Source organism: Osmia bicornis, chromosome 13 (genome assembly GCF_907164935.1).
Source record: "Osmia bicornis bicornis chromosome 13, iOsmBic2.1, whole genome shotgun sequence".
Lineage (NCBI taxonomy): Eukaryota > Metazoa > Arthropoda > Insecta > Hymenoptera > Megachilidae > Osmia > Osmia bicornis.
In genome coordinates, this window is record NC_060228.1 from 4561961 (window position 1) to 4570996 (window position 9036).

Below are 9036 nucleotides of genomic sequence, written 5' to 3' on the forward strand. Positions count from 1 at the left end.
AAAAAAGAGACTTGTGTCACGGATACTCGACGCTTGTTTCCAAGGCCTTTGGTCGTCATCGAAAAGAAGAAGGGTTCGTAGGCGAACATCCCTATGCTCAAGTCCCAAGTGTCGATTAACAAACAACCGGGGGTGGAAGGGTAGGCAAGGTTTAACTTTGACCCGCCAGGTGTAAGGAGAGGAAGAAAACGGCTCGTTGAATGTGTTTCGAAAATAAGAGCACGATTCAAATCGTTCGCGACGACGAAGTTTCGTCGAAAGTAGCTTCTTTCGTTCGGGGATAAGACCGGATTTAAACGCGACAGAATACCAGCGTGTTATTTAAATTGCATGTACATAGATGCACGATGATGTATAAAAGAGAAATATACGTGGACCTTTGTCCAGATAAGAAAATAATTGTATATGATAATTTATTTCCCATCACTTATTCAGTTCTTTAATTTATTTTCAACGCTGATTGTACCGGTGTTAAATTAATTACCCTTCAGGGCAAATCGGCACGCAAATGTTCGTGACATTTATTAACGAACTTCCGATCCAATTATCATACACAATTCCGAGTTTTACACGAGCGCAATAAAGGTAAACGCGATATAACTCGGTTAAATTGAGCACAGTTTCGAACGACTAGGACATGGTCAAAATAAACAGACGGGAATTACAAGATCGTTAACCCTTCGTAGTCAATCTGGGTCGTTGCACAAACGCAACTCGACTCGGCTGGAAAACTGAAATTCCAAAAATTAAACAAAAATTTTCCTGTCGCCCGTCTATGTTCGTCGCGTCGGTCGTCGGTCAATTATCCAAGGGAAATCTGGACAACGAATCACCTGAAGCCAGTTTTATCTCGTGAATCTCGTCTAGTCTTTGGCATGAATTCGTTCACATAGGAATTAACGAATAAAATTGACATAGTCTCGCAAACGAAGCGACAAGTCGCAAAGTTAAACTGTTAGAACACGAACGTTCGATCAGCACGTGTGTGCTGATCGGGTTAAAGCGTCGAGTTATTATCAGGAAAGTTTGCTATTTAAGTTAAACGGAGTTCTGGACGAATATTGTCGAAGAGATTCACCGATTACCTCGATCAATTCGTGCTGTTTAACAATTACCATGCGATGTTGGTGCGTTCTCGCGAGTGATTCGCAGCATCAACCGAGATTAGACAAAGTTTTGAAGGAAAATTAATGTTTCCTTAACGTATGTAAAGTAAACTACTCCCCGTCCTGGAGCGTTTCGCCGACTGCGAGATGAACTTTTCTTTGCTACGATACCCTGCTAAGCTGTTGCCGAGCTCAGACATCTTTGTCGGAGTTAAATAGACATTTCTCACCCCGTTAATCGTCGGCACATATGTTCGCGTAAAGTTTCACGGGTAAATCATCAGCCAGTTGCGAAGGATGCGTAGAAAATTGCAGTACAAATGAAACGGAGGTTGCCATTCCGTGAAACTATTTTCATATTAATGTAAATTTAAAGGACTGAGCCTTCTTTTGATCGCAAAGCAATATCAAGGATGCCTTGTGCATCTTTCAGCGAAATATGACCGAACATGGATAATCAGTCTGCATATTCTCTTCCATTATCTTGGATCCGCTGTTAAAGTATACTTTGAACGTATTTGGGGGAGATTGAATATCTCGATACAGATTGAATATCGGGATTCATTTCCGACCGATTAAGCACTTACGGAAATGGAACGCGATTTGATATTCGCCCCTCGACTCTGCTAGAAAGTTAAATTCCCGATTAAGAACGATTTTCCCGTCGATAACGAGATCATCGTTGCGGCGAGCGTGACATTTTCTCCTCCTCCTTTCGAGATAATGGTAAATCGAGCGTGTCCTCAACATTTTCGGCTCGCTGTGCTTCCTGTCGACTCCATTGATTTTCGCAACGGGAGCACCTTTTACCAACCCGCGCCCATATTTACGCGGTTAATTTTCCCCTCCTATTATCGTGGACGTTACATAAATCCTGCCATTTTCCTCGCGCGAGAAACGAAACAATCGGGGAACGTATATTGTAAAATTACACGTATCACCGTTAAGGGAGAGAGAAGCTTTTAAAGCATATTTCATCGGTACAAAGGATACCAACATTTCTCTGTACCTGTTATCAGATGGTATTGAAATCGAAGCAGTCGATTCCTATTGTATCACCGATTTCACGGGGAATTTATAGAACGTGAAGGTTCGACAATTTTTACCCGAGAAAGGTCTTCGAGCGTCACGCAATTCTAAATATCCGGAAAGTTGAAAAGACTCGCGTGATGGCAAAGAGAACCGAACGAGAAGTGAAAGATAGCATCGTTCACAATGGAAGAAAGGATATGAAATATCGTGTAGTTGAAATACGCAAGAAATGTGAATCTTACAAAGTCAATTCTAAAAGATATACATAATGCAAGGTTCGGATGATTTCTTTCAAGTGTCAGACGAATTGATATTCCTGACAAATTAGGGAGCATTGATAATCTACATCCACGATTCGAATGCCATCCATCTTCGTCTAACTCGCGCCCAATTCCTTCCATTAGTATTATTTCCTTTCAAACCACGTCTCCCTATTTTGCTGTGTCATAGACATCTGTTTTTCTCAACTTTATTAACAACAGCATTGTGTCTTTCTCCCTTTCCACCTGGAAACTTCTTTAAGTTTTATTTTTTTCTTCTCTTGATCATCTATGTGATTAATGATCAATGTTCACTTTCATCCATCATAATGTACATGATCCTCAGCCTACGCTACAATGCTACTTTGTCAATTAGCGAAGTGGGGACTTGGAAAATTTTCCCTCCAAGGCTATCAAAACAATGTAATCTCTCGGAGATTATTCAGGGACAGAGGTGCGAACGAATAGAGAGGAAATTTCAACGCAATCTGTACCCAGATAAAACTTATTCTTTATACAGATTAGCGAATCGTACCCGTTTATTCCATTGTGAAATAGGAACGACAAAATTCGTGATGCTTTTTTTGCGGGAAACGCTTATGGACAACGTGTAACCGTGTCTGGCAATTTTGAAAAACGTGTTATCAGCAGCTGAACACGTGCTGCAGAGTTTGCATAAGTTTGCACTCGCTTTGTTCCCTGATAAAAGAAGCTTGATGAAAATTTGAACGGCTTCCCGACTCGACGATGAAAAGAACGAGAGAAAATGATCGGTTTCTAGATAATGACACCTGCTCGACGCAACAAACGAATCAATTAACAGCGAAGAGCAACTTCATATGTTCGTCATCCATTTTATTACGTAGGGGATCTTGCCAAACGAGATCCCCCCGGCTCGTTTTTCGCACTCTAATTAATCATTTCCCAAATGTCACAGTCGATTGGAACCGCGAAGGTACGTGAATTATCGTCGCAAAATGACTGGATAAATCTGGCGAAGTTTTTAACTTTGCTGATCACGATCGTTCGACGAAAGAAAAGGCGCGGGGGAGGGAAAAAAAAAAACGAAGAAAAGAACGATCATCCAGCCACGTTTAATCAAGCATCGAGAAGGTAGCAATTTAGCAACGCCGGGTTACATTTAGTTCCGCGGAAAATTAACTTCCCGTTATCGTGCTAGGAAAACAGACTTTTAATTTGGAAACTCTCCACCTTGCGAGGCACGTGAAAAATTTACCGACTTTACATTTATTTTGTAGAGAAAAGAAAAAGAACAAGCAAGAGACGAGCGAACGAGCCGCCTGAGGCGTTTACAGAGAAGATGAATTTAAGCTGGCCCACGAGGGTTAAATCGTCGCGTGAAAAGATTTAATCTTCCACCTCGTTTTCGGGAACTAAATTTTCTTAAAATGAACGTACACTCTTTTGCTTCATTTTAACTAATTATAAAATAAAACATTTTAAATGACAGAGATTATTAAATGTAAATTCAACCTTGGCTGTTCTGAAATTAAGGAGGAACAATATTTGAATTCCAAACAATGGATAATAGATAACAGATTAGCGTGTGAAGATGCTGTTAAGGAAGAGAAAAGAATCTATTAATTTTGTATTAGGCAAAGGATCTTACGAATGGTATATAAATTTTCTTAACAGTGAAATCGTGGGTGTTTCACTTTTAGAGCTTGTCTACCGTGGATGATCATAGAGTGTGGCGCGAACGCACTATTACGCCTGTAATTGGTTGCCATTAGGTGAAATTTATGCGAACCGCTTGTTGAGTTCGGAGGGAAGGTTACGTCGACCGACATTTGCATATCCGCCACCGCCGACCAATCGAAAAGAAATACAGTTAAACGTTTGCCGAACGATGGTCAAAGATGAAACAGGAACGATAGCTGACTATTAAACACCTCGATAGAGTAGTGTTATTGGAAATTCTCTTCTTTTAAATTGAAACACTCGTATCGACGGGGTTTAAAGTGCAAATATCTCTTTTCATTCGTAATCGGAGAAAATGTCATCCGCCCAATTTGACAGACCGCAACAATTTCATAGACTTTCGCGACTCGCACAATACGCAGATACTTATTTGTTTTTCACTATTTACGATGTCTGAATGAAAATCAATGGTACGGAAGTGGTTGTGCTCGAGGATACAGTCGGCGATCTACTAGCAGCCGATGAGACACTCGAGTTACCACTTACCTTATTAAAGCTATTTTAATTGATGCAAAACACGACACTATTTACGTCCTTATTTCTCGGCGAGCTTAACAGAGCGCTGCTCGTTACGTAAATAAGGGCGAATGTCTAACAAATACTCGTGACTTTGTCACGCTTTATGAAAGCTACGTCGTGTTAATTAATAAAATGCAATATAAAAAAAAAATAAATTTATTTTTTTCACGATCAAAAGCCCTGTCTGACGTTTAACGACATATTCTCCCCATGAACTACAAAATTCTTTAAATATTCAATCCGGTGAAAATCGTGTTTAAAAAGGAATTTAATATCCCATGAGAAAGCATATCGTGTGACGAGCAGAATTATGCAGTATCCAGTTTTAATCGAGAGGAAAAAGGGTAGATATTCTTCGGTAGAATTTTAACGGAGTCTGGAACGGAAATGTGATATCGTAATTTTCTAGAATTAAACAGTAGAATTTAATTTCTCGTTCCAGTAAGTCTGTAATCGCATCTTACGGTGGATTGATGAGAGATATGGATTTCGAGATATATCAATGCTATCAAAACAGATCTCAGTGTTTACCTGATAGGCGAATAATGGGAATGAAGATGAGAATTCGAGACGAATTACCAGGTTATCGATCAAACGCAAACGGATTTCATCCCCGTTAGAACTGGCACAGTGGCTGTTAGAGGATCGTGGCGATTTTAAAGAATCGCCTGGCGAACGATATTTACGCGTCTCCGGTGGCTGCTCCTACACGATCGGTTATTTATAAAGCCATTCACGATAATCAATAACCTATGCCGCTCCCCCTGTACGGCGAAAATTCACCAACACTTCGAACACTTGCAAAACCTTCTATCTTCCTCTCTGTCTCTGTGGAACGATACGAAGAGGATGTGAATATTTATCGAGGGCCTGACACCAGGGATACCCGATTCGAGAACAGGATATAAAACGAACAAATTCACGAAAATCTTCAACCTTCAGCCGTGTTAAGTCTCGTTCGCCAGTTTAATCACTGCCAACAACGAGAGGGATGTTTATTGAATACCATCCCCTAAGGTATACAGACCGAAGGAGGGTTAAGATTTAAAATAACACACCGATTGCAGGGAACGCGTGAAATTCAGGAAATAATAATGTTTCGAGGAGAAGGATGAAGTTAACCCGTAAACCTGTTAAAAATACGAGCGGATAAAAAGAAAACGTAAAATCTCGGTTTACTACTGGCGAGGAAGGATATTTATTGAATGCCAACCCCCGAAGATATACCAGATTGAAGGAGACTCGAGATTTAAAATTGATATATCGTGACTGTTACTATTTCAGGATTAAAGACGCGGTGACCGATAAATCACGAAAGAGATTGTCGTCAATTTATGGCTATAAACGTTTGCGGTACACGCGATAAACAATTACTGACGTATCCTCGGCGTTGAATCAATGGTAGGTGTTAAATTTATCCTGGTCGAAAGTAGGATATAAAATGAAGGGCTGTTGGATTCCATCGGATACGATGATGCAGTAGTTCTTTCCCCGGGATCGCGGCCTTCTTTTCACTCGAGCATCGTAAAAATTTTGAGCGACACGGGCAAATGGAGGGAAAGTTTCGCGGTCGCTTGAAAACTACCCTCTTCCCTAACGAAACGACGACGCGACGTTCAAGTGAACTTTGTTTCGTCGTCGTGTAGAGAATGCACGCTGACCGGCCAACCGAAAACTCCTCTCCTCCTCTTTCTGTACCATTAATCCGGTCGCACGACATAAAGGCCGTGCACGAGTGACGTGCAAGAATAGCTACAGGAATCCTCCTAACGAGACAAGACGGGACCAGCATTATTTCCTGTCAGTGAAAAATATTCCCAAGCCCGTAACAATGAAATATCTATTCTGTGTCGCAGCCGAGATACACTCGCCTGCTCTGGTACTCTCGCGCGTGTATCACCGCTAAACCGTAACGAAGCGAAAAAAGGAACACGGTAAGATGTTACCCTTTTCATTTTTTTTTCTCGTCCGATGCGTTTCGTTTGTTTCCTTTTCCCGTCTCTTTAACGCTAACGTACGTCTTCTTTTCTCGCGTGGACGAGAAAAAAAATCGAAATTCGAAATCGGTCAGGTTGTTTTTGGAGTGGAACCATTCGAAATTGAGGAGTAAATTGCGAACACAAAGGGGATTATTTTAAAGGATTAATTCTACGGGGATGTAAACGAGTAATACGAGTAACAGAGAAGTTTAAGCAATTCGCAACGCGGTTTCGATTGATTGAAACGTTCGTCGAAACGTCCGGTCGAAGTTCGGTTAACTACGTTAACTGGACTACGGTTTAACTTGCCCCTGTTTCTCGGGCCAATCGAAGAAAACCGATACTCTTAACCTGATCGACCAAATACTTCAACTTTTCCAACAGTTCTATTCCCCTTCGTTTTCTATTAATTTAACTTTTTCACCGAATCAACATGCTCGGCCACCAAAGGATCGCCAAGAATGCAAGCGGGGTGTATTTTCTGCGAAACTCGGCTCCAAATGTTTCGATAAAATACAGGATAATAAGAATTTAAAGATTCCTACACGGAATGATAAATCGAAAAATAAATAAATTCTAAAGCTACGGAAATATTCCCACTTACAATTCATACAAAACAGTAAAGTGGAATCATTTCTGTAACCGCGTGGCATAGCTTGAATTCCTCGGACATTCGTGAAACTTGGACGAGATAAAAGCCATGGCAAAGAATTTTATACAACTACCATTATATTATCTTCAGTATCCCCTTCCAGCATTCGAAATCAACCTAGATTATTTATTCGAAAATTCATAGATATTTTTCTCATCCACCCTGTATACATTTTGTGCGTCACGTTTGAAAGTGACGCTTGGATATCATCGCTAATTAAGGTGGTTCCTCTTAAAACGCGGCTCTGGCCAAGCGTTAAACATTCAGAGGAAGAAAACGTTTAAACGAGAAAGAGATCGGTCCCCGCTGGCAAGTAAACGAGGTAAACCGTCTGGCGCGCAAGCAGCACCTTTATCAAAAGCATCCCCCTTCTGAATCCGTTGGAAATCTGCCATACAATCCTTTCGCGCTTCTTTGATCTTCGACACAGAACGGGTCTACACACAAAAACGGTTTTAATCGTTTCACACGTAGTCCCGGGACGTACACAAAACACCGCTAACGAGACGAGGGTAAGCAGAGAGACCGCAAACTGCCCAAGGACCGACTTCATACCCTCCACCGAAAAGTATCTCACCCTTCTCGCCGTCCCTGGTGACATCGTGAAAGCTCTCCAGAGGCAAATAACGCTTTAAAGCTTTACCGTATATAGGTTGCGTGAATCGCGATATCTGTCTTTCTCTCTTTCTCTCGGAGAGTATTAAGAAATCTTTTTCCTACTCGCGTTTACGAAACGATCGATCGAAACGCGATCGAGACGCGACTAGGAGATCGTCGAGAAAGGAAACACGACTGTAAAAGGAACTTTGCTTCCCTTATGAAGAAGAAAAAAAAATCGAGGACATCGACTGAACACTCATCTGGCTGACTACGATAATAATTTCCTCCCTCGAAGTTCCTCCGTTTTCCATCTCCTTCTTTTTTTATAATCAATCGATAACTGGTCGATGATTACGCGTAACCCCCGACGAATTTCACACGGAACCACAGTGAAGACGAATAAATTGAATTCGAATCGAACTTAAGATTCTTTGAATTAAAAATCAGACACGGTATTAATTGAAAAATCTCGAGTAGACTTAATCGCTGCGCTTGTCTGTCGCGTGCGTGCCGAAACCACTAAACCGCACAGAAGGATCATAACAGAGAGAGGGTGGTAGGGAAGAGGAAACAGCGAAAAGATCAAAGCGAGTTTGTCGCACTGGTGACCACAATGAGCCAGCGTGTCGCTACCATTGGAACACACGAGACCGCACAAAAATCGCGATGAAAACGAACGATCGACGGTTCTCCAGGAGAAAACAGATTCGTCTCGATCTATCATCCGGCGACGAGTCACGTTTCGATCGAAACGAACCCACGAGATACGCGGTGAAGATAAAACGGGGAGAGAAGCGATTCGTCGCTGGGGTTGTTCGATGTATATGAAGCAGTTTCTCGGGGGATGATAATGATGATTCTCGCGTACCTGAGATCGGTTGATCGGTGGTGCAGGGCGCGGCGGCATGGTCCCGTCGCAACACAGCGCCGTTCGACGAGCACTGAGCAGCTATTCTGCGCCAACGGGGTTGCGTCGACGTCGAAAAGACGTGAACGGTCGTCTCTCACCCCCTTCGCACGGCTCTCCTCCCACCACCTATACTACCGACGCCACTCTTCAGAGGGTACTCTCACACGTATCAACCCCCCTGCTCGTCCTTCTTACTCGCACCGGACTGCATCCACTCGTCCTCTTTCCCTTTTCCTCTCGTTGTCTCCGGCGCTGG

General features: G+C 42.2%; 1 protein-coding gene across 1 annotated transcript in view; it reads right to left on the reverse strand.

Annotated features, from left to right (window-relative positions):
• Nucleotides 1-8813, reverse strand: part of LOC114880164 (tyramine/octopamine receptor-like) — a 47398-nt gene extending 38585 nt beyond the window's left edge. The window contains exon 1 of the mRNA XM_029195866.2: nt 8739-8813. The gene's annotated coding sequence lies outside the window, so the exon portion shown is untranslated. The remainder of the gene's footprint in view (nt 1-8738) is intronic.
• Nucleotides 8814-9036: the final 223 nt, after the last annotated feature.